Source organism: Gymnodraco acuticeps, unplaced genomic scaffold (assembly GCF_902827175.1).
Source record: "Gymnodraco acuticeps unplaced genomic scaffold, fGymAcu1.1, whole genome shotgun sequence".
Classification (NCBI taxonomy): domain Eukaryota; kingdom Metazoa; phylum Chordata; class Actinopteri; order Perciformes; family Bathydraconidae; genus Gymnodraco; species Gymnodraco acuticeps.
The window spans coordinates 189,111-214,870 of NW_022991085.1; the positions used below are offsets into that span (position 1 = coordinate 189,111).

At 44.2% G+C, this 25,760-nt stretch overlaps 1 pseudogene; it reads left to right on the forward strand.

Annotated features, from left to right (window-relative positions):
- Positions 1-25,760, forward strand: part of LOC117560049 — a 54,665-nt pseudogene that overhangs the window by 9,101 nt on the left and 19,804 nt on the right.

Here is a 25,760-nt window from a genome sequence, read left to right on the forward strand (position 1 = left end):
AAAACGTACGCAATTTACCTGTCTTTCAGTAAACAGCGCAGGCCATCTGACTTTCATTTCGGCCACAGGTGGCTCCTCTTCAACAAGCTCCTGTCTTCTCAATGCATATGTGGCGTTCATTGCATTATCAATGAAGGCCAGGTTTGGGGTTGTTTTTCTCATCTCCTGGGCCATCTTTTCTCGCTCTTCTTCAAGATGTTGTCGGTCTCTTCCCTGGGGGAGATCTGGAAATAAGTTTGTTTCAGACCGTCTTGGTTTCTTTACTTTGTTTCTCTTCCCTCGTGTGTCCCCAGGACCTCTCTTCTCGGAATTTACCATCAGTTCTTGACAGCCTGCTTCTCTCAATTTCTGCCTCTAATTGCCCATCTTTAAACTAATTTTCCATCCATACCATCCAGATGTGGAGCCACGTTCTTTTAGGCAAGGATGTTTTTCAATGAGTGCAATGGCTGCACTCTCAAATTGTTCATCATCAGGGTAGGCCTTGATTGAATACATTGCTTCAGCCATTTTCTCCAGCATTTCAGATTTCATGTCCCTTGAAATGGATCGAAGTGTTCCATCTTTTCTGAAAGCACCATTGCCGTGACTGAGCCTCAGCTCAACATCATATGAGAAGGTGGGAAGGGGAAAGAGAGTTGGCCACGGCTGTGAACGACCTGCAAAGGACTCTGTATGGCTGCTCGATGCAGAGGACGTTGAAGGAGATGATGGACACCCTGCACTTAAAGTTTCCAAACTGGAGTCTGAAGAGACGGAGCAAAAATGTACTTTCAATGTAACCTTCTCCTTTGGTAGATCGTCAATACACGTGAGGTTACAGAAGTCTTTGAAGTCCTCATCTTCATATTGAAGGTCAAACAAGGAGCATAGCTGAAAACGTTTTTTCAACACAAGTTTCAGGCCATGAACTGAATCTGGAACCGAGTCCAATCGGAGCTTCCTTATGTCCTGTGGTGAAATGATCACGCGCAACAGCATCTTCCTTTGATTGAGAAACTCTCAGGACTTCTCTGGAGATGGAGAAGAAACACCCTGAGAAAAGACAAAATGAACAAAAAAGTCAATTAACATTAATTCATTAGTTTTTGCGTTGGATGAGAGGAATACACCATTTAAAGTAAACTAACAGTTAAACCATACCTTAGTGAAGCAAGAAAACTACTGGTGTCACCATCAGTTTGCCTGCTCTTGTGTATGGATACAGGGGTTGATACCCATTTAGTTCATGTGATTCCACAATCTCCAGTTCATAAGACTGTTTTTCTTTCAGCTCATAACTCCGCAGGTGCTCTATGTACCATGCTTGATATGGTTTTATGATGAAAGACACTTTGCTGGACCCAACCACAATTTTAACTAGCTTCCCAAAGTTAGGCAGGCCACTGGTGTGCCCCACGGACAGAATCATACCCTCCGAATACTTGGTGCCATAGAGGCAGGCATGGGTTGCAAGAGATACAAGAGTTATGTTTCCATATTTCAGCTATACAGCCTGCTTCATGGGGTGCTCAAGTGTATTAGGTGAAACAACAGCAATGTGTCCAACTTCCAAATCAGGTCTGAAAAGACTTGGCAAGTCTAGAAAGCTGGTGTTTTTTCGCTAGAGTGAGCAAGATGTTTCTGAAGTTGTGAGAATCATGCACCACCCTTTTAAAAAAGCTGTGCTTTGCTTCAAACCTAATAGTCCAGAAATCTATCACGGGCCCAAATCTCTGAATCAGTTCCGGATAATGTTCCAGGAAGTGTTGCTTGGGCAGGAGGTGGAAATCGGGAAACACCTCTTTTAATAGGCACCTGTGATCAGAGATTTTACACTCCAAGTATGACAATATCTCATCTGAAAAATGCCCACTAGCCAGTATTTCAACTATTTCTTTTAAATCTAATAAGATTTGCCAAGTTTTGTCATCTTCTGGTATAACGTGACCGATCATCAACGGCAGTAGTTTCAATACCACTCAACCACCCTCTCCAAAACCTCATCCTCCCCTGCCTCCAACCTCATCATTGATGGCTACCCCATCCCCTTCTCTGGCCAAGTTAAGAGCCTTGGTGTCATCCTGGACAGCTCCCTCTCATTTCACCTCACATAAATAACATCACCCGGACTGCCTTCTTCCACATACGCAACATCTCCAGACTCCGCCCATCCCTTTCTCAATCTAACACTGAAGTCCTGGTCAATGCATTTGTCACGTCCCGCATCGACTACTGTAACGCCATCCTCTCAGGCATACCCACCAAGCTCATCAATAAACTACAAATCATACAGAACTCTGCAGCCCGGATCATCACCGGCACCAAGGCCTCCGAACACATCACCCCCATCCTCATCCAACTCCACTGGCTCCCTGTTCAATCCCATATCAACTTCAAAAACCTACTGCTCACTTACAAAGCCCTACATAACCTGGCCCCCCCCCCCTATCTGGCTGACCTTCTTCAGGAGTACACCCCCTCTCGCTCCCTCCGCTCCTCCTCTGCTGATCTGCTAACCGCCCCCACCCCACGCCTCGTCACCATGGGTGCTCGGGCTTTTAGCTGCACTGCTCTCAGACTCTGGAACTCCCTCCCCCCGCACATCCGACAGTCAGACACAATCACCACATTCAAATCCCAATTTAAAAACCCACCTGTTCAAATCTGCCTACTCACTGTAGTGCTCCCCATTATATGTTTCATTTGTGTCCACTTGACTGTCTCCTCCATGATTTCCTGTTTGTGTTTTTATCATGTTCTGTTGCCTATAAGCGTTTTCTTTCTTTTTTTTAACAAATTGTACGGTGTCCTTGGGTGTCATGAAAGGCGCCTACAAATAAAATGTATTATTATTATTATTATTATTATTATTAATAACGTCCAGTTTTCATGGCAATTCCCACCAATATAATTTTTCTTTGCAAAATACTTTGAAATTGGTTGAGGTCTGTTGGTTTTGTCCGTAAACTTGAAATGGAAGGATTCAATGATGGAATTCAGATAATCTACTGTAAAATACTTTTTGGATACCAGAGACTTTATACAAAGACTTAACTCCCTTGGCACTATTCCTTCAAAAAGGTCATGCATAAAATCTGGGGGGAAGCCCTGGATTGTGTGGAAATGAGAAAGTCTATTGAGAACACAGTCTCTCTTTACTCCATTCAGGGAAACTAACTGCTGTCTGTTCAATTCCAGAAGGTTGTGATTGTGAGCTTCAACTGTCCGCAGTGGAAACACTCCCTCCTTCACCTCGTGAATGTCAATATCTTGCCGACTAGCTAAACAAAACCGGCAAAATGTGTTAACATTGAAATTCTCTTGGAATCCAGCAAGCGAATGCGCCCCCAAGTTGTCTGCAGACACGTACAGCACAGTACCTCTACCAGTTGTTCCCAATTGCTGAACATACAATCCTTGCTGCTCAACTACTGCAAGGTCTTTTAGGAGTGGTTCAAGAATGGCACCATACCCGTAGTTCTTCACATCGCTGCTATTACACAGACATGCAAGATAGATTGACTGTACAGATGACCTATACCATATTGGTACATTTGAAATTACCCAATAGACTGCACAGACCTTGTGTTTTTTTCTTGATGTTCCTAATGGGTTGCAAACCTCAAAGTCATCTATATACAGTCTGAGGGCAATGCTTAGACCTTCTGGTGAGAGCAAAATATTCTCTTTGCAATATCTCTGTATGTTTTATACTGAGTTGAGTGTTCAACAGTTTCCCTGTGTTCTGTCCCCAAGACTTTATCTAACACATCGTTACGATTGAACAGCTCTGTCAAGACTTTCAGAATTGGAATATAAACACATTTACGTCTGGAAGATGCATCTAAAACATATTCAATCGGCTCAATCACTTTAAAATTATTCTTGTCAAAAGTTTCTCTTTTGTATTCAGAGCCAAAAGGTTCGCCCTTTGACAGGAAACTTAGGGGGTTTGCTTTTTTAACTATCTCTGTTATTGCAGTGGTGACTGCACTATTTACTGCACAATTGTGGTTGATCAGTACACTTTCAATTATTTTTGGTGTGCACTCTTCCACAACTGAGCTAATACTACATAGCTCGTTTTAATTTCCTGAGTTGTTGTCTTAGACACATGCAAAATCGTTTGCATACGCTCGCCAACTACAGGCCCATCTCCAACCTCCCATTTCTAGCCAAGGTGCTGGAAAAAGTAGTTGCCGCCCAGCTTCAGGACCATCTACAATTAAACGACCTCTTTGAAAAATTACAGTCCGGTTTCCGTTCCGCTCACAGCACTGAAACAGCTCTGGTCAGGGTCACAAACGACCTGTTGATGGCGGCTGATACTGGATCCCCATCTCTCCTCATCCTCCTGGATCTGACTGCAGCATTCGACACTGTCGACCATGACATTCTCCTTCAGTGCCTCGAACACACCATCGGACTCTCTGACTCCGCCCTGAGCTGGTTCCAGTCCTACCTGTCTGGAAGAACAGAGTACGTCTCCTTGGGAGGTGCGAGGTCCCAGACACACCCTGTCACCTGTGGTGTCCCTCAAGGGTCGGTTCTCAGGCCCACTCTGTTCACCCTGTACACTCTGCCCCTTGGCCGTGTCATCAGCCAGCATGGAATATCATTCCATTGCTACGCTGATGACACGCAGCTATATATAAAGACAGACTCTATCCCACATGCTTCCTCACTGTCACCATCATCGTCACCGCTCCCATCAACATCCCTTAACACCTGCATTGAGGAGATAAAAGCCTGGATGCGAGAAAACTTCCTGCAACTAAATAGCTCCAAAACAGAAGCTATTTTAGTTGACACACCAAACCAGGTCCAGTCATCCCCCATAACCCACATTAACTTTTATGGACAAAACATACCCCTCTCCACAGCAGTTACCTACCTGGGTGTAAGATTTGACAGACATCTAACCTTTGACACCCACATCAAACACCTGTGCAAAACCTCCTTCTACCATCTCAGGAACATTGCAAAACTCTGTCCCACACTCTCCCTGTCAGATGCTGAACAACTGGTCTATGCCTTCGTCTCCTGAAGGCTCGATTACTGCAACGCTCTCCTCATCGGGACTCCTAGCGGGAGCCTTCAGAAGCTCCAATATGTACAGAACAGTGCCGCTAGGATCCTGATGAGGGTGAGAAAATACAACCACATCACACCCGTTCTTCATTCCCTCCACTGGCTTCCTGTCTCATTCAGGATCGAATACAAGATCGCACTACTGACCCATCAATGCATCCATGGGAACGCTCCTCCATACCTGAAGGAACTTCTCACATCTCAAACCTCCACACGCAACCTCCGCTCCACTACCAACCATCGGCTTCGCCCCCCAAGGACCAAACTCCGCACAATGGGGGATCGGGCTTTCTGTGCAGCTGCTCCTCGTCTGTGGAATTCCCTCCCAGACCACCTGAGGACTCCACAGACCACTAAAGCCTTTAAGAAAGGCTTAAAAAACTTTATTTTTAAAAAAGCTTTTGATTAAACTTTTGTTTATTTTGTTTGTTTTTATTATGCCTCCTGTAGCACCTTGGGATTGCTGTGAGCAATGAAATGTGATTTATAAATCGAATTTATTATTATTATTATTATTATTAAGAGAGATGCAACTTTCTGTTGTAACAAATCATGCAGGTCTTGATCCTCTATGTCAGGGGTGCCCAACCAGTCGATCGCGATCGACCGGTCTATCGCGGGGAGATTCCCAGTCGATCGCGAGATGTGTCTAAAAATAGAACAACAATATTCTGTTTTATCGTTAATGTCCTATAACTTAATCTTCCTGTGCCAGAATAATGCACTTGAACGCATCAAAGCTTTGTGATTGGCCGGCGTGACCCCATGTGTCGGGGCGCGGCTGGTGGGCAGTGGGCACTAGTTAGCTGACGTTGTCCGTGTCAACAGGAGTGACAGTCCGCACACACACAAGACCGCAATTACGGCAGAAGCAAAATAAGCGCAAAATATATAATTGTCACTCCGAGTGGGAGGATGATTATTTTTGTATCTATTCCAATTCAAAGTCCATCTGTCTCATCTGCAATGCGAGCGTGGCTTTATCAAAGAAGGGTAATTTAGGAGTGGCATTTCAAAACTGCACAAACGCTACGAGACGGAATTCCCTCCTAATTCTGCCCTACGCGCCCAAAAGGGGAGGGGCCTGAATGGACAGCTAAATGCACAGCAGTCCATCCGGCCCAACAACAAGAGCAAGGCTGCTACCATAGCATTTTATCGTGTCAGTCACGTTCTTGCGAAACACATGAAGTCTTTCAAAGACGGCGAAGTTGTGAAAGAAACATTCCTGGAGGCTGCGACGCGCTTTTGGGGGACAATACAAATAACAGTAGCATTTCAACAGGTTTTTGATATGATAAAAACTCAAGTTAGATACCGTTATTAATCAGCTGAGTTTTAGTTTGTTTGAACTTATTCATTATAATTATTGTACAAAATGGTATAAGAATGCAAACTTAAATTGATTATAGTCTATTATCAATTGAGGTTAAGAAACTAGTGTTGCTTGCATCCTATTAAAGACATTTATTTTTATACTCGACTAAAATGCAACAAAAAAGGGTTTGATTCTATTAATTTAGTCTTTTTTTATTGCACGTTGGCAGCAGATTCCTGTGTAGCTTCAGATCTGAGTTTTCTTATTAGTAAGCCTCATTTATACTTTTGTAGCAACACTATTTTTATATAATGGCAAAGAAAGAGTCTTTTCTTTTGTTCCTGTGTCATATGTGGCAGCACTGTTCAATGTTTCTTGAAAACATTACCCACTGTAGTGACGTGTGAATAAACTCCAACTCTGTATCAACAACACTGTTGTGTAACTTCAGTTAAATACTTGTATGTGTGTAGATTAGAAAGAGCCGAGGTAAGATAAAGGATCTGCAGTATTTTATGAAGTATTAATTGTACAAAGGTCAGTTTTATACAAGTAGAAGTGTGTATTTACCTGGTAGTAGGCTGTCAGTAATGGCTACGCCTCTCTATTTGGCCTGGTAGATCTCGGCAGACTGGCAACTTTAAAAGTAGCTCTCGCTTCAAAAAAGGTTGGGCACCCCTGCTCTATGTAATCATCTGTTGTTAAATCTAGATGGTCCGAATTTGTCTCATCAAATCCTGTACTTTCAGAGTTTGAAGTGACTTGAGTACAAGTTTGATACAAGTTTGTACAGAAATCATCAACAGTACAGAGGTGATGTTTCTTGCTCTTATGTGCACAAAAAGTACTGTATACGCTGGACTGAAAACTACAGTCTTTGAAGGGACATTTCACAGTTTCCTTATTGTGTATGTGTATTTTTAGATGTGCAAAATACTGTGTATCACTACAAGTCTCTGATAAATTGCACAGTTCACAATGTAATCTTGAGGTCACCTGCGTTGAACGTGCTTGACTATGGTCTCTAGCTCCAGCTGGACGCGCCTGGAACACCTCCCTAGGGAGGCGCCCAGGTGGCATCCTTACTAGGTGCCCGAACCACCTCAACTGGCTACTTTTGACGCGAAGGAGGAGCGGTTCAACTCCGAGCGGTTCAACTCCGAGTCCCTCCCGGATGACTGAACTTCTCACCTTATCCCTAAGGGAGACACCAGCCACCCTGCGGAGAAAACCCATCTCGGCCGCTTGTATCCGCGATCTCGTTCTTTCGGTCATGACCCATCCTTCATGACCATAGGTGAGGGCAGGAACGAAAATGGCCCGGTAGACAGAGAGCTTTGCCTTCTGGCTCAGCTCTCTTTTCGTCACAACGGTGCGGTAAAGCGACTGCAGTACCGCTCCCGCTGCTCCGATTCTCCGGCCCATCTCACGCTCCATTGTTCCCTCACTCGAGAACAAGACCCCGAGATACTTGAACTCCTTCACTTGGGGTAAGGACTCATTCCCTACTTGGAGTGGACAGTCCATCGGTTTCCTGCTGAGAACCATGGCCTCAGATTTGGAGGTGCTGATCCTCATCCCAGCCGCTTCACACTCGGTTGCGAACTGATCCAGTGAGTGCTGAAGGTCGCAGACCGATGAAGCCATTAGAACCACATCATCTGCAAAAAGCAGTGGTGCAATCCTTAGTCCACCAAACTGCAGACCCCCCCCCCCCCCAACGACTACGCCTCGAAATCCGATCCATGTATATTACAAACAGGATTGGTGACAAAGCGCAGCCCTGGCGGAGGCCAACCCTCACCGGAAATGGGTCCGACTTACTGCCGAGGACCCGGACACAGCTCTCACTTTGGGAGTACAGAGATTGGATGGCCCTGAGTAGAGACCCCCTCACCCCATACTCCCGCAGCACCTCCCACAGTAACTCCCTGGGAACCCGGTCATACGCCTTCTCCAAGTCTACAAAACACATGTAGACCGGATAAGCGTATTCCCAGGCCCCCTCCAGGATCCTTGCGAGAGTAAAAAGCTGATCCGTCGTTCCACGACCAGGACGGAATCCGCATTGTTCCTCCTCAATCTGAGGTTCGACAATCGGCCTGACCCTCCTTTCGAGTACCTTAGAGTAAACTTTCCCGGGGGGGCTGAGTAGTGTGATGCCTCTGTAATTGGCACACACCCTCTGATCCCCCTTTTTGAAAAGGGGAACCACCACCCCGGTCTGCCACTCCTTCGGTAGATGTTTTTATTTTAAAGTAAATTCAGATTGAACATAGTAAAAAAAATGCAAATTAGTTTCCGTCTAAAAAAACATTACTTATAGTGAAAACCACCCTTGAATGATGGGATAGTAGACAAAAACCTTTAGGAATCCAAACTATAACATATAATAAGTACCCTGTATCAAGATTGATGCAAAACAAGTGAAATTTGACCTTTTTAAAGAGGTTTAGAAAAAGTAGGTGTCACGATCTGTCTTTTTGGTGTTTTGTCTTGTCTATATCTGTTTTTGGTTTTCTGTCTGCGTTGTATCTTGTCTTGTTTAGATCTGTCTGTGGTTCCCTGTCGTTAGTTTCCCTGGTGTGTCTGATTACCCGATTGTGTTCACCTGTGGCCCCTGTGTTTTCTCCTCCCTCCTCACCTGTGTCTTGTTTGTGTGATTAGTCTTGTGTGTATTTAAGTTCTGGTTTTTCTGTCTGTCTTTGTCGGTTCGTCTTGTGTAATGACTTGGTCAGCGGTGAGTGTTCTGTTCTGTCTCTGATTATTGTCTAGCCTTGAAATAAAGGAGTTATTTTTGTCACTTAATCTGCATTTGGGTCCTGCTTCCTACACACACCGTAACAGTAGGTCCAGGTGGACTCACCTCTGGGTTCATTTGGGTGATTTTCCGTATGAGTGAGGTAAAAATGGTTATTATCGTCGATTTTCTCCCCATTAAGTGGGTATGACACATTAACAGGTTGTTAAATGTTAATAAGCCCTGGAACGGTGTTTATTACAAGATGCTGTGTCAGCCCGCGTGTCCGGGGGCAATCGGGCTAGCAACAAAAGTGCTAAATTGGCATCACTGCACGTGTGTGTGCTTGCGCTTTCGACTTTTTACTCGTAAAAAATACTTTTACTCGTGAAAAGTACATTATCCGTAACTCATTTCAGCCGAGTTTTAGGCTCAACCAGGGCTGCCAACACTCACGCATTGAGCGTGAAAGTCACGCAATTAACCCATATCTCACGCACTCACGCCACACTTGCCTTTCCTCACGCTAAGTTTTCGTCCAAAATAAATGTATATAAAAATAAAGTGAAGCAACAGCAAACCAAGCAGCCTACGAAATGAGTCTTCTGGCTTAGTTCAGTAAAATTGGAACGATATTGGGAGATTCTGATTTCACGGATCAATAACTCATGAACAAAACGTTATTCAGGCACAAATGACGTCTCCTAATTACCGTGGTAAGGTTGACAACGAACTACAATCAATCACATTTTGATTAAAAAAAAGCCAATATGCGCCGTCCTCTGAGCTGGACACATTACTATTGGTCTCTATCCGCAGCCGGAGAAGAAACGAGTGCAATACAAAATACAATAATATTCGATTACTATTATACAGCTTATTACTACCAAAGTCATTACACACATCAATAGTCTCCTGTGTGTCATACTACAGCAAGGAGTTTGGAAGAATATGCTTTTGAATAATTTTGGGGAATATTTATAATGTAAAATCATCTTAAATAACTTTAGGCTACAGTATATTTCTACCAAACTCACTATTTGCATTGTTGTTGTTAGCATCTGGTTAGCTAGCTGCACTAACGGATATTAAAAGCTATTTCTAAAACACTCCTGTCAGACTGAGAGCGATAACTACAGCTCAGTGAGGTAAGGGACTCTGAGTGTTTAGATAGTTAACTTTAGTCTAGTTATCTCAGTGGGTCTCAAACGTTTTGGTCACCATTTATGAGAATAAATGAAAAACAGTTATGAAATACTATATGACAGTAAAACAAGAATACAGTTTAAAAGGTGAGTGATTTGTAAAATATCCATAAAGAAAAAAAAAATCTGTTTACAGTTCTGTTTCATATGGGTGTTGAGAGATGTATCCATAAATTAATTTTGCTCTCAAAATGCATTTAACTTCAATATTTAAAATCTTCCTGGGGGAGCATGCCCCCGGACCCCCCTAGAGGAGGTGAGGACCCCCCCCCACTTATAAAATAGCACTTTACCTCTGCTCACACCTATATGCCATTGTATATGCCGTGAGCTGATTATCCTAGACCTGATGATCTTGGCTGGGCAATTTAACGATTCTTCTCTTGACTCTGATTTGTGAATCTGATTTGTTAGTTACAATGGATGGGGTCTCGGTAGCATTGGTTTCAAATTAAGTTTTCGCTGTCTTAGGGTCTCAGTCTCCCCCAATAATAATGGTCTTACCAGTGGTTGCGCTATACTTTTTCATTGTCCGTCATTTTTCCTGCACTGACAGCACAGCAGAGGGGGGCAGAGGCCACTAAAACACCATTTAGACACAACCATTGTGCCTAAACAGGCAAATATGAACAATGCCATTGTTTGAAATGAGACAATTACAATTAAAATATGAACAAAACATTTACAAGAACAACTCAATTGACCTGCTGTAGCCTAGCCTGAACTCAGACCTTCCTCCTGGGCCGCAGGGATTTAAACTGGGTGATTGATTGATTGATTGAAAAGTGTATTAACAGTTTGTATATTGGGTACAGTACAGTACAGCTCAAAACATACAATTGTTAACGGGATGCAGACCAGAGAAAGACTTTCGTCTTGTTTACATCAGGGTCCCCCATTTCCAATTCATCATATCATTTAAGACATATAAGACATATTTGACATACAGATGGCTTATTTACAATTTACATACAGGTGGTTTTTTACATACAGATTGCTTGTTTACAATTTTCATTTTAGATTTCGTTCTAATACATCCTAACCGGACATTTAAGACATACCAAGTCTACAGATATACAGTTAGTAACAGAGTCTAAAATGCGAGTATATACATAGATGGGGGGGGGGGGGGGGAAGCTGTCCATTGAACGACAGGTTGAGATTTGTACCATTACCGGGGCCAGTTTTGCAATGCTCTCCCCCGAAGGTGCTCTTTAAGAGAGGTTTTGAAGGTAAGTATAGTTTTACTTTCCTTTACAGTTGTGGGAAGAGCGTTCCACCTTGATGTGGCATAATTGCGAAACGTGTATTCCCCCTTTTTTGTGCCAAATCTGGGTTTCACATGATTTGTGGAGCTCCCTCTGGTGTTATGATCATGGTATTTCTTGACCTTTGGGAAGAATTTTGACATGTACATGGGTACCATAGAGGTGTAGTGGATCTTGTAGACCAGGCCCATTGCAAGTAGCTGTACTCTGTCGTCTACTCTAAGCCATCCTAGGTTGTCATAGTGGGCAGAGGTGAGGTGGGTTCTAGATGAAAGGTCAAGCAGTAGTCTGACCAGTTTATTTTGCGATGTTTGAAGTTTTATTTTTAGCGCCTTGGAGGTGCTATGGTACCATGACGTGCAAGCATAGTCATAGTACCCTTGAATGAGTGCTCCTGCCAGAGTTTTCAGGGTGTTTTTGTTTACCAGAGAGGAGATCCGGTATAGGAATCTAGTTCTTTGATTGACTTTTTTTATTACATTGGATGCCATTTTGTCACAGGAGAGGTTTGCCTCAAGAATAGATCCTAGGTATGTAATTTCCTTCTTACTTGTGACAATAATGTCACCCACTGCAACTGAGAAGTCGTCGGATTTGCTGAGATTATGTTTCGAACCGAAGAGAATGGACTCTGTTTTACCCAGGTGTAATGATAATTTATTATCGGCGAGCCAGGTGCAGATTCTGCCGAGCTCGGAGCTGAGGGTTTTTTCAACCTGCAACCTGTTCCTGTCAGAGACCAGCAGGGCTGAGTCGTCCGCGAACAGGAACAAGTTGCAGTCACATGCTGATGACATGTCATTTACATAAATTAGGAACAGTAACGGACCCAATATGCTTCCTTGTGGAACACCACAGCTCACTGGGAGGGGGGGGGATAGAGTACCGTTTACCTCCACCATCTGTTCTCTCCCCTCCAGGTAGGATTGCATCCAGCTCACCGATAGTTTATCAAAACCAATTGCTTTTAGCTTGTCAATCAGAATGGGGTGATTGACAGTGTCGAAAGCCTTTTGTAGGTCCAGCATCACCATGCCGCAGTACTTGCCCTCGTCCACCTCTTGTTTGATGTGGTCGCTCAAATAAAGAAGGCATGTGTCAGTGGAGTGGGATGTTCTAAAGCCAGATTGAAATTCATAGATTAGTTTCTTTTCCGCGAGGTACTTTTCGACCTGTTCATATACTATTTTTTCCATGACTTTCGAGATGGAGGTATGTATAGAAACAGGGCGGTAGTTGCCTGGGTCCAATTTGCTGCCCTTTTTGTGCAGGGGGGTTGCTCTTGCAATTTTGAAGTCTTTGGGTACTTTTCCCTGTTTTATGGAGAGGTTAATTATGTGAGCTATGACTGGTGAGATGGCGGTTGCTGTGTCTCTGAGGAATTTGGAGGGGATATTGTCGTGGCCAGTGGCCTTGTTAGGTTGGAGGGCGCTCAGTTTAATGAGTACCTCTGCTGTTGTTACCCTTGCTAGACTGAAATCATCTTTGCGTACCCCTAGGTTTTTGTAGTAGGTCATGATGTGATCTACTCCAAAAAGCCCTGAGTGGGAGGGTAATTTATTTACAAGAGTTGTGGCTATGTTTGTGAAAAAAATGTTCAAGTACTTGGCCACATCCAGTTTGTCTGTGATGCAGTGCTGGAATTGGGCCGGTACTCACCGGTACGCAGTACCGGCACTTCTGGTTCTGACCCATGGAGTACCGGCACTTCTTGCTCAGTACCGGCATGCTGGCGGTACTCCGGTACTCATGCACCGTGCCAGTACTCAACACTCTCCCGCCGTTCTTATTATACATCCATATATATATATATATACAGCCGCCCGGTACTCAGTAGATGCGTCATGAGGTGCCGAACGGACATTCTCATCACTCTAACCGCTGGAGTTTCACAGCGGCTGTCAGCTGTTTACTCCTGTCATTCAAACAGAACGTGCTGGAGAGGGGGCGGTGCTTATCTTCTCCATGTAAATACTGTGGTGGAAACGACTATGTCAAAAATTAACCTATTTGACCGTGATTTAATAGTAATACACGTTTCAAAATAATAATAATAATAATGCCGAAGTAACAACATACTGAAAACTGTTAGTAAAACCATGTTTTAATGCTTTACAATGTACCTACCTAGATGCACGTGTGTTGTGTTTATGCAGTGCAACTCCCACCCAGTGGGTGGCTATGTAGAGTGATAGAACAGAGCAGGCACGCCCCCGAGAGAAGTAAAGCAAGTCACGTCACAAATTAGCATTTCTAAAATGTTAGCGTGGATTAATAAAAGTGCAAAAGACAGCGGTTGTCGCCGGAAGAAACTTCAAATACAGAGAATGCTGTGCCTGTGTTGGAAATTGTGTCTGATGGGGAGCTTTCTTTGGTTGATCCTCCTGCTCCAAGTTCTAGTGCATTAGCATTAGCACTAGCTCCGCCGCCTCCTCCAGAGCCTCTAACGTTAGCTGCTGCTGGCGCAACTGCCACCACCAACACCGGGCAAAGCGATGCACCTGACTGCTGGACAACGGACCAGGTGCAATATTTTTTGCAAGACCAATGCATGGCTCCTTCTTAAAGATAAGAAGCTAGGATGTCGGATATGCAGAGATGTCAAATCTTTGGGAATACACACTGGACAAGGACTGAAACTGTCAACTGAATGGGGTGAGTGTGCAGTGTCTCATTTCGGTGTTGACAAGGGCAAACAACAAGCTAGCCTGAGAAAAAAAAATCAAAGAACATAAAGAATCACAAGCCCATGTAAAAGCTGCTGACATCCTTACATCTGCTTCACGTGAAACTATTCAACATCAAGTGCAGTCTATGCATAAATCTGAATTAGACACCACTATCAGAGTTTTTCGAACAGCATATAAAATTGGCAAACATAGCCGGCCATTCACAGACATGCCAATTGATTTGAATGTACAGAAACTGAATGGGCTGAACGTGGGCAGGGTTTTGCACTCCAATAAAATCTGTGGCGAAATCATCGACCACATAGCTCATGAGCTGAAGAAAAAAATGGCAAAAGACATTACAGAAAACCAAAGAAAACTCTGTGTTTTGGTCGATGAATCTACCACTATTAGTGGTAAAACGGTGCTTGTTGTGTGTCTACGCTCAGCATTAGCTGATGCTGAGCCCGAAACGTTTTTTTGGGAGCTGATCGAGTTGGATGGAACAACGGCTGATGACATCACAAAGGCGTTAATGGAGTGTCTTGGAAGAGATTTTAACGAGGACTTTTTAGGTCAGTGTTTCGTTTCTTTTGCATGTGATGGGGCTTCAGTCATGCTAGGGAAGAGAACAGGCGTTGCTACCCAGTTGTGTAGTAAATTCCCAAGCCTGTTTGTGTGGCACTGCTCCAATCATCGTCTAGAGCTGGCAGTTGGGGATGTGGTCAAGGAGGTCTCAGGGCTCAATCATTTCCAGATCTTTTTTGACAAACTCTATTCCTTGTTCCATGCCTCCCTCAAAAATCAGAGGCAGTTAGCGCAGTGTGCGCAAGCAGTCGGACAGCGTCTCCTGGTGAAATGGGCGTGTTTTGTCCATCCGCTGGGTGGCTTCAAGTGAAAGGAGCGTCAGAGCAGTCTGGGAAAACTACCGAGTGCTTCATGATCACTTCACAAATGCTGCAAACGACACGAGCAGGGATTCCAGAGACAGAGCAAAGTACAAGGGCCTGGATGATGTGCTCACATCTGCAACGTATGTCAGCAATCTGAGACTGATGTACGATGCGCTCACAGAGCTCAGCGACCTCTCTCGGCAACTCCAAAAAAGAGAGATGACACTGCCTACAGCAGATAGGCTCTTAACTCGAGAAATACGAGTTTTTGAATCCATAGTCACCATGCCTGGCCCACACATGACTACAGTTCATACAGCTCTAGCTGAGAAGTCCTTCAAGGGTGTTGCCCTGCGTGAGAATGGCAGGCTTGTACAGATTCATGCAGGTCAGTTTTTCCGCAGTATGGTAGAGAATCTGAGACACAGAATGACTTCCACAACCTCCTCTCATGTCAGCACAAGAGAAATCCCATTACATGGCCGGGAGGCCCGGGACAATCAGCTAATCCAGGACATGAAAGTTATCCATCCTGGAAGTTGGCCTGAAGAGGAGTTAGACGTACAGTATGGGGACGTAGAGGTGCTACGTTTGTGCGAAGTGCTGAAAGTGGACAGAAGAGAGACTGTTCAGGGCTTTCGCGAATACAAGGAAACCAGGGCATCCCGTACACCTGCTGCCATGGAGCCTCTACTGAAAGCAGTCCGAACCATCGCTGTCCTCCACTAGTGAGTGTGAGCGGGCATTCAGCTGCATGAACGATATCCTTACTGCAAAAAGGAATGCTCTCTCTGTCAGCCGACTGTCCAGCCTGGTTTTCATTAAATGTAATGGACCATCACTAGGACAGTTCAATCCGGAACAGTATGTGAGGTCCTGGCTGGCAAAGGGAAGGAGAAGTGCTGATGAAAGAGCCTGTCCAGCTCCAGCCCCTGATACTGATGTCCCCAAGGCCTTCTGGAGCCTTTTCCAACAATGTGAAGTATATTGCAAAGCAGATCACCCAGTGAGAAGACTTTTGGCATAATGTGCCGATTTGTACAGATCCTGGAGATAGAAGGACTTCAGACCAACCAGGGAGTTATCTGATCAGCTTGGTGTTCAATGTAACTCTTTACCATGGCTCAGACTTTGTTACTTGCAGTTACAGTTTCTCATTTTAGATTGTGCAAATTTTGCATTTGTTTTGACATGTTCTTTGTTCATGCTCTTTATCATTTTTCTGAGTTGGAAAGTTAGATTGCATCATAGTTTACTTTATACATATTTGTATTCTTCAGTGGTGAAGTATATTGGCAAAGCAGCTCAGCCATGTGAGAAGACTTTTGGCACTTTTTCGTTTTTCGTTTTCTGAGTTGGAAAGTTAGATTGCATTCAAAATGTACAGAAATACTTAATTTTGTTAAAGCTTTTTATAAAAAATGCTTCTGACCAGAGCTTTGTTTCCTTGTCATTAATGTTGAACACCACCAGAGGGGCTCTCACCTGAAAGGTCTCTGCTTCAAGCAGAAGATCTAGACTTTGATTGCTATATTTTCAGTTAATATTGACCTTACTGAGCTTTAGCCATATCCGCTGCCTATCATAAAAAATGTTAAGTACAGTGAACCTTTCTAAAATATACAGTAGTAAAGAGACAAACCCACCAGCATTATAGTAGCCAAATTCTTGTTTGTGGGCTGTATATATAAAATTGACTTGAAAAAGTTGCTGATTTTAGAGTACTGGCACCTTTTTCATTCCAATTCAAGCACTGCTGTGATGAGCCTGTTATCTGTCTTTATGTTTAAGTTAGAAAATCTCGTTTTGAGTTTTTTACTGCAGCCAAGCTGGTTATTGAGTAATTTCCAAAGTTCACGGGGTTTATTTTTGTTTTCCTCAGTTTTGACATTGATGAAATTCTTTTTGGCAGTTTTGATCATGGAGCTTACGTCATTTCTTAGTCTGTTTCTTTCAGTCACGTGGGCCTGGAGTTCACTGCTCGTGCTTTTGGAAAGCATTGACTGACTTTTATGAAACTCAGAGCATTTTTTGTCTCTGGTTTTCATGGCGGTCAGTATGCCGGAGTGCATCCACGGCTCAGCGCGATTTTTTACCCTGGTTGTTCTTAGGGGGGCCAAATCATTGAGTATTACAGAGAATTTGTTTTTGAAACCAAGCCATGTTTCTTCAACTTGTGTACCACTGAGCTCATCTGACCAGTCCAGGCTCTCCAGTTCTAGGTTAAAGGCCTCGCTAGAGTAGTTTTTGAGGTCTCTAGATATGACTGTTTTGTGACAGCCGGCCCTTTGTTTTAGCTTTTTGCGGGTACAGAATATCATATAATGATCACTTAAACCGCATGCTATAACCCCTTTACTGGAGATCCTGGACTTGTCAGAGGTCAGAATGAGATCAATGGTAGTTTGTGTTGTTTCACATACCCGGGTGGGTTGGGTGGTTAGCTGGCTGAAGCCGTGCAGATCACAAATCCTACTGAAGGACTTGAAGACGGACGTGTCTTTACGTTGCATATCCGTGTTCCAGTCTCCAATAATAATTGTCTCTACATCCCCCACATCAGCCAAACACCCATCTAATGTATCATAAAAGTCGCTTGTGCGTAGTCAAATACATCAAGGGAGATTGCTGCAGAGGCGATTGTCATTAAGCGTTGGGTCTTTGCCACGGACAGACAACTTCTCATGGCCGTTTTTATGTTATTCTGAAAGCTGAACCCGCGCTCTGCTGCTACGCTGGAGACTGGAATTACCAGCGCCACTTCAGCCAACGTTTTGTAGTCGGGAAACATTTCTCCCAGGGAAGTGATCAGAAGTCGGCAAGACTCTCTGAACGAGGGATTTCCCGATCCTGCAAGCATTCACTTCACTGGGAGGAAATCCCGCAGCATGCGCTCCTTCTGCACCAGTGGCGCAGCAGCATCCCTTTGTGACCCGTAGTGATCACAGACGCGCTCCAAGGTCTCCAGTCCGTAGCTCTTTAACACGCTGTCAGCACCCGGATAGCGAGATGCATTGATCATGGTGTCGAGATCAGCGATGATGCCTACATGCTCCGAAGGAAATCTTTTTATGATGGATTTAGTAACCTCCGCGATGTAGTCTGTGCGCACACGTGAAAAGGTCTGAGCGTCTGCCTAGGTGAGCGTGATGCCACAGAACTTGCCGTCTTGTAAAGCCTCGTTAAATGTGGTCTCCGCCTCACCTGGCCCATTCATCAAGTCCTCGAGGCTGGCAAGGGTCATGTTCACGACGGGCTGGATGGAGCTGATGTTGACATCTTCTTTTTGGAATGTGAGGTTCATGCGGTTCACCACGGCCAAGATGTCAGTCAGCAGGTGAGTCAAGGCAGGGAACATGAGCGTTTGGAGGCGTTTCTAATCCCCTTAGCGACCGGACAGTCTTTGTCAGCTTCCTCCTCTTGCAACTCCAACACCAGAGCAATCCAGTTGGTACGTATGCCCTTAACTGCCCTCTCCAGCGACAGCCAGCGTGTAGCTGATGGTTGTTTTAGGCTCAGCAGGTCGTGTTCCTCCATTTCGTTTTGGAGTTCATTTAGTCGGTGTGTTCGAAGGGGGGAATTATTATAGTAAGTGTATATGTTATTCATTGTCGTAACATATGCACTTATTTCACGCACAGCATTGGAGGCATCGCGCGCAGCCAGTGCCATTCTGTGCGCACCACAGTGAATGTTTACGAGGTAGGGACAGTCATTCAGCCGCATCTTTTGTGCAACTCCAGCCTTTCGACCCACCATCACATTCGCTCCATCACTTTCCAGACCGACGACCCGAGCCATAGCTACACCACGGCCCGATAGCACATATTTTATTTTTGTTGTGATGCAGTGCCAGAGGGTATTACATAATTGCCAATAAACACGGTTTCAGGCTCCCCTTTATGCTGAAGTGCCAGGTATGTGATCAGCATTTTCTCAACCGTGATATTAGTCGTCTCATCTACTATTACCCCGACGTATTTACTGTTGGCGATGCGGTCATCGATAGTGCTGGTTATGGTCATTGCTATCGCCTCCTCCATCTGATTGACTGTCTCATGGTGGGTGTACGTGTGCGCACTGTTGAGGTCTGGACATCCAGCAGATTGTAATAGATGTATTATAGATGTATCATTATTATTAATGACGGACTGCTTTCAGATTTTTCTGTCATTCTTGGAAAAATTCCGGTTAACGCGACCTCTGGGTCTTACTATCAAGAGGGCTGAAGTTCAAAAGTTGCATGCAGTTCCCCTTAACCCACAAAGCCCCGGTCTCCTGAAGGGGTCTATTATGTGCTGGATGGTACATGGTGTGCCAGTTTCTGTCGCTCAGAATTGTCACTGTTCTCCTGCTAACAGTCAGGAGAACAGTGACACTTGGGCGAGTGCCAGAATCTAGTTCTGCTGGGTTCTGTTGACTTCTTCACTGGTTTGAGACAAGTGGCCCTATTGGTGACAGCTCCCTTTGTAGCAGACTTCACCACAGCAGAGTCGAGTTTCTGTCTTTAGGCCTGAACAGGTCCACAGTCATGTGTATCCAGGATGGTATCTCTGCTCCTCCAACTGCAGTTGGTGTAGACAGGAGCACTTGGTAGGGACCCTCCCACTTGGGCGAATGCCAGGTTTTCCTCTTCACCACTGTCCTGTGGCCTGTACGACGAAGCCAGTTCAACAGACCCTGGATATGTTTGAGTTTTGTTGTGTTCTTTTGTTTAAAGACCAAGAGTTAGTTCGAAGTAGACCAGGAAGCTCCTCGAAAGTTTAACAGTATTTATTAAAGCAATGTTATAGTTTTACAAGGGAACACAGCTGTGGTTCTAATATTTAATGTACCACTCCACAGTCCACGCAGTTAGCTGTCTATGGTAGAATGAATGGAAGAGAGTGTATCTCTCTAACAAAGTGTTTTATATCATATTGTAGTCTTCATTCATTGGTTGGCGTCGATGGGGCGGCGATATTTATTATACAATTCTTCTAATGTTTATTGGTCATAAACACATAATAGTCGTAATGCAGCGTCAATAAGTGAGAGTTGGAGACGGTGTGTTTAGTATGTAATTCCACACGGCATTCTCCTTATATTCACATACACAATATACTATTAGCTACATGCGACTGGCTAAAAACAACAATATTCCTGAAACCGGTAGTCCAATGTGTCGCCCACATCCGGTCCATGGAAAACACTACGACAGTGAATTAAGTCCCTTAAATTTCCGGCACAATATTATTTCTCTGGCTTAACTAACCCTAACAAACGAGATCTCGCTAAACGGTCCTACGATGCTCGGTAAATCCACCCAGAGTTTCTCTGTCCGGCTATGAGCGCATTCATGTGAAAGAGGCGGGGTTAGCAACATTTGACCAATCACAAACATGGAAAAGCGCACTGAGAGCACAGCGTCATAATTCATGAATTAATCATGTTAGACTAATGTTATGATATTAGGGTCATGCAGAGGCAGATCGCTATCCCTTAAAGGGGTTAGTCATCCCGTTTCCTCGACTACGGTCTGAGAGCCGACAGGAAAGTTCAACACAAATAGGAAGAAGTTAAACTTTGAACATCCATGACTTAAGCACATAATCCAGGATAAAAGCAACATAGTTGCACCTGCAAGGTGGATAAAGAGCAGCTGGTAAAAAAACAAACAACTACTGAGTGTTTGAATGCATACATTAACAGGTTTATGATATCAAAGCCCCATCTAAGACACGAGTGTTGCACGGCCAGATACGGCTCGAGGAGCTGACACAGATAAGGAAATTATATATTATGATGAGATTAATGATCTGATATGAATGATAAGTGCAACATACGTTGGCGTCTGTACTCACTGTGTCACGGACTGTACACAGTGCTCTGAGTTACTTTGTTCCGGTTACTTATGTTGTGGCAGATATTTAAGTAAGCTTGCTTAACGCAAATGTTATAATAGTCAGATTGCTCTGAAGATGGGAGGTGATATTCGGTTACATTTTCATATTCACACAGTCAGTTGATTTTTGCCGGCCGTCTTTCCTGCAACGGCAGCTTTTCTGTATTTCCTTTCTCCTGTAATATGACTTGATGACTTTAAACTCCGCACACTGAGCTCTGATTGGTCAGCAGGCGGTGCTTTCACTGAGTTGATCTCTTATCTGGAACACAACCTGCTGGAGCAGGCTAAGTTTTCAGCATAAGTTACTGGTCTTGTTTTCTGTGTTGGGGGAACATCATCATCATCATCACCACCATCATCATCATCATCATCATCATCATCATCATCATCATCATCATCATCATCATCATCATCATCATCATCATCATCATCATCATCATCATCATCATCATCATCATCATCATCATCATCATCATCATCATCATCATCATCATCATCATCATCATCATCATCATCATCATCATCATCATCATCATCATCATCATCATCATCAGAGACTCTTGGTCCATTATTACACTTGTGATCTCTTTTCTTTTCAACATTTAAGCCATATATTCTGCTGTGTTTTCTCCAATGTTTTATTATCTTCTTAAAAATGGTTTTGGCTCTGGCAGATAATACGTATATTTCGGTTCAGGTGTTTTGCCTCTTTTTTGTTCTAAACTGTCCCTGAGGATTATATAATAATAATAATAATCATTATTATTATTTATTCTTTTAGTTTGTAAAGCCAAATGCTTCTAACACCTTTTGAATACAATTCAACATCTCCCTCCTGTTGAGACATATATGGCTCAATATAGCTGAATATCGAAATAGGCTGCTGGGCTTTCCCATAGGCTTTTTGTGTTCTGTGTGCATAGATTTGTTTATTATTTGTATTATTTTCATTAAGATTTCTCTCCCTCAGGTTGATTTGCTTGCATGTCTCTCAGTATTTCTTGATCAATGTGTTTTCTTGATCAGTTTTACATGCACCTGGATCACATAAGAAAATAATCTCTTCTCCTTATACTTCCTAAATTACAAATGTTTTTCTGATTGTGATAGCATCATTTATACTGTGTTTAGTGCGTCTGTGTCGTCAGAGTCGGTGTCTGAAATGGTAATGTCATGTACTCCCTCCGTGTGTGGTGTGTGTGTGTACATGACCTGATTGAGTAGCAGCTTCTAGTTGCTTGACCGTCCTCCTCCCCCGCTCCTCGTGTCTCTCTTCAGCCTGCAGTCACTTGTTTTAATTGTCCTTTTTTGCCACATGTGAAGCCTGCTCCCTCCAGTTAGCCTCCTCTCCCTTTTTTCCACCTCGTCCTCTTTCCCATTCTCCACGCGCCAGTCTCCTCAGAAAAGAACAGTTGAGCAGAAAATGTGTTAGAAGTGGGGTGATCAGAACATTTCCATTATGTATAACCCTGCTTTCTTCTTATCTCTAATCTTCTTGTCGTGTATAGTTTTTCTGCATTCACAGCATAGGCTTTGGTATTTAAAATTCTAGCTAACATGTAGGCCGTTAAAAAAGGCATTTTTGCTGTTGAGAATAATGGTGATGCCTCATCCTTGTGTTGGATCAATATCGCTGTTTGCATCAAAACACAACGAGCAAAATATTGCACCACAGTTTTACCTAATCTCTGTGTACATTCCGTGACTTTCTGTCCAATCTAAGGAACCAGCATACTTGCCAACCCTCCGAATTTTCGCGGGAGACTCCCGATTTCATTGCCCTCTCCCGGTTTCCTCCCGGGGTCATATTTCTCCCGCATTTCTCCCGATTTCTGACAAAATCAGATTTACTCAGGACTGTTTCCACTCGGACTTTAATACAGCTACACCATTGTTTGGTTTCCATGGTAGCGCGTCTCTTTAGTAACGCGCACAACTGAAAGTCTGAGAGGGTGAGGAAGATTGTCACAGAAAACTGAACAAGAATCGACAACACGACCCTCTGCTCACTCCTTTCCTGTAAAATACAGGTCCAGCCCACACATATGCTCCATCAAGGATGGTGCTACAGGCCGCAAGGCAGTGCACTTACAACTACAATAAGCATGTTAATCTAATACAGCGATCCACTTCTTCCTGGGTACAGTGATGTGCCCATACCCAAATGGACCCATTGGTCCAAATGGACCAATTCGTGGAGCCGTTACGTTACGTCCGCGGAGCCGTTACGTTATCTCCGTGGATTGGTCCAAATTGACCAATCCGGACTTCCTCACTCACACACACTCAATCTTTTCTCAGCTGCAGCTCCGCCGATTTCTCCTCCCTGAGATGGCGGGACGCGGCAGGGCTGTGAGTTGGTGTGTGAGCACACACACCAACTCCCAGCCAGGCTGCGGGTGTGTGTGTGTGTTCGGGCTGGGTTTCGCTGTGTCTCGCTGTCTCGCAGACGGCCACTGGGCTCATAGCGAGGGGGGGGGCGGGAGCTCCAACAAGCCGTTTAGGACAGAGAGTGAATACACATACTATACAGAGATGCTGTATGAGAAACCAATGTGAGTTTGGAAAATTTCAGAATATAAATATATTCTAGTAGACCTCAACAATGGAATTATGATCAGTAGAAATGGCCATGACATGGGACCTTTAACTTAACACCCATCACGACCTATCAGTTCCTGGAGTGTAACAAATATTAAAATGCACGTTTGCCTAATAATCGTTTTTTAAAATATGTTTGGGTTCCTGGGCCCTACATTTTGAGGTTGACGTACAGCCTCAAAAGCTTCTTCCAGCTCTATCAAAAACCATTGAGACCATTGTGAATTGTGACAAACATTTTCAAAATACACACACTTAATAGAACCTTTAATTGCAACACATTCCACCACTTTTTATTATTAGGTGACTTTACCGGGTCTATTTATGTTAGCCCCTACCCATCAGTCAAATGCAGTGGCGAGCCGTGACTTTTATACCTAGGCCCTCTGATCCCCATGTGGATGATTATGTACAGTTGTTTGGGAATATTAGCTATAGAGACCAAGCCCTTCTTGAACCAGGCTGTAGACATGTTCATTTTTACTTTGAAGGTGGGTATTTTAACATTGATGTCTATGGACAATGCTCTATTCTGCAGCCAGTCTCAAGTGGCCACCTCATCAACTGCAGTTTTTGCCGCTTGGATGTTTTATGAATTGAGTTATTAACTCATCAAATAATGCAGGTGGGGATAGTTGGACGGACCAGAGCTGGGAAGTCCTCTCTGGCTTTGGGAATCTTCCGGATTCTGGAAGCAGCAAAGGGACGAATCTTTATCGACGGGATCGACATCGCACACATCGGCCTTCATGACCTCCGCTCCAGAATCACCATAATTCCTCAGGTCTGTACAAAAATAAACAAACTCTTTGATGTCATGGTGGATGGTCCGGTTTAGGATGACACAGTAATAGGCTTTAACAGCTACTACAATGGAAATGTTTTTCATAATCAGAAAAAGGTTTATCGCCAAGAAGGTGAACACATACGAGGATATCCTCACTGTCCTTGTTGTTGGAGCTGGGGGGGATGTAAACATCTACTAGCAGGATGGCGTGGATTTCCCGTGGGAGATGGAAAGGCCTGCACTTCACGTACATAAACTCCGCCAGTGGTGAACAGTGTTTGCAGAAAACGACATCGTCCCTACACCAAGCATCACTGATGTAAACAATGACCCTCTCCACCGCGGGTCTTCCCCCGGGATGTTGTCATTTAGCCATGTTTCTGTGAAAACATACACACAGCCTTCTCTCACCTCACTCTAGGTCGACCGGAGGAGTCTTATTTGTCCATTTTATTGTCCAGTGATCGTACATTAGCCATGAGCAAGCTTGGAATAGAGGGCCTGTGTTGGTTAGCTGCTAGCCTACCCCGGATGCCTCCGCACTTACCTCTCTTCTGCTTCCTCTTACTCCACGGCAAGGTCAGGCAGAGTATCCCGAGGCTGCTAAGTTCCTCTGCAAGCGTAGCGTCAAGTGTGTGGGTTGCTGTTGTTTTCTTGTCCAGCAAGAACTTGCGACTGCACTGTCTACTCCTGACTGTGTTGTCGGTCCTGGGTAGTTGAAGTGAACTCAACAGACGTATACACATATAGATGAAACATTAAAAACACTCGAAAACACTAAAGAATCAGGAGAGCGAGGGGCCGCTGCGTCCGCACCCGCCACCATCTTGCTATCATGCATGTAGTTACTACAAAGGCAATATAAGAACGCTGACCAGTGCTAGTTCATGCGTTATGGTAATCTCCATCCTGTGCTGTTTTCTGGTTCTCTGAGGATGTACCTAGAACCCGTTGACACATGTTCAGAAGAGGATATCTGGAACGCTCTGGAACTCGCTCACCTGAGCAGCTTTGTGTCTGCACTGCCACAAAAACTGAACCATCAGTGCTGTGAAGGAGGAGAGAACCTAAGGTTAGATCCATCTAAAACGCACTTGGACCACTAGCAGTGGAAGACTGATACATAAGGCTGCATTTGAAACAAATCAGAAGCTCGATTTGATTTTCTATCGTAAAAACCCACCAGTAGAAAGTCCTCATAGGTTAGGGTGACCAAACGTCCTCTTTTGCCCGGACATGTCCTCTTTTCATGCCCTGTCCGGGTCGTCCGGGGGGGGTTTATAAATTCATGAAAATGTCCGGGTTTCGCGGACCGTTTG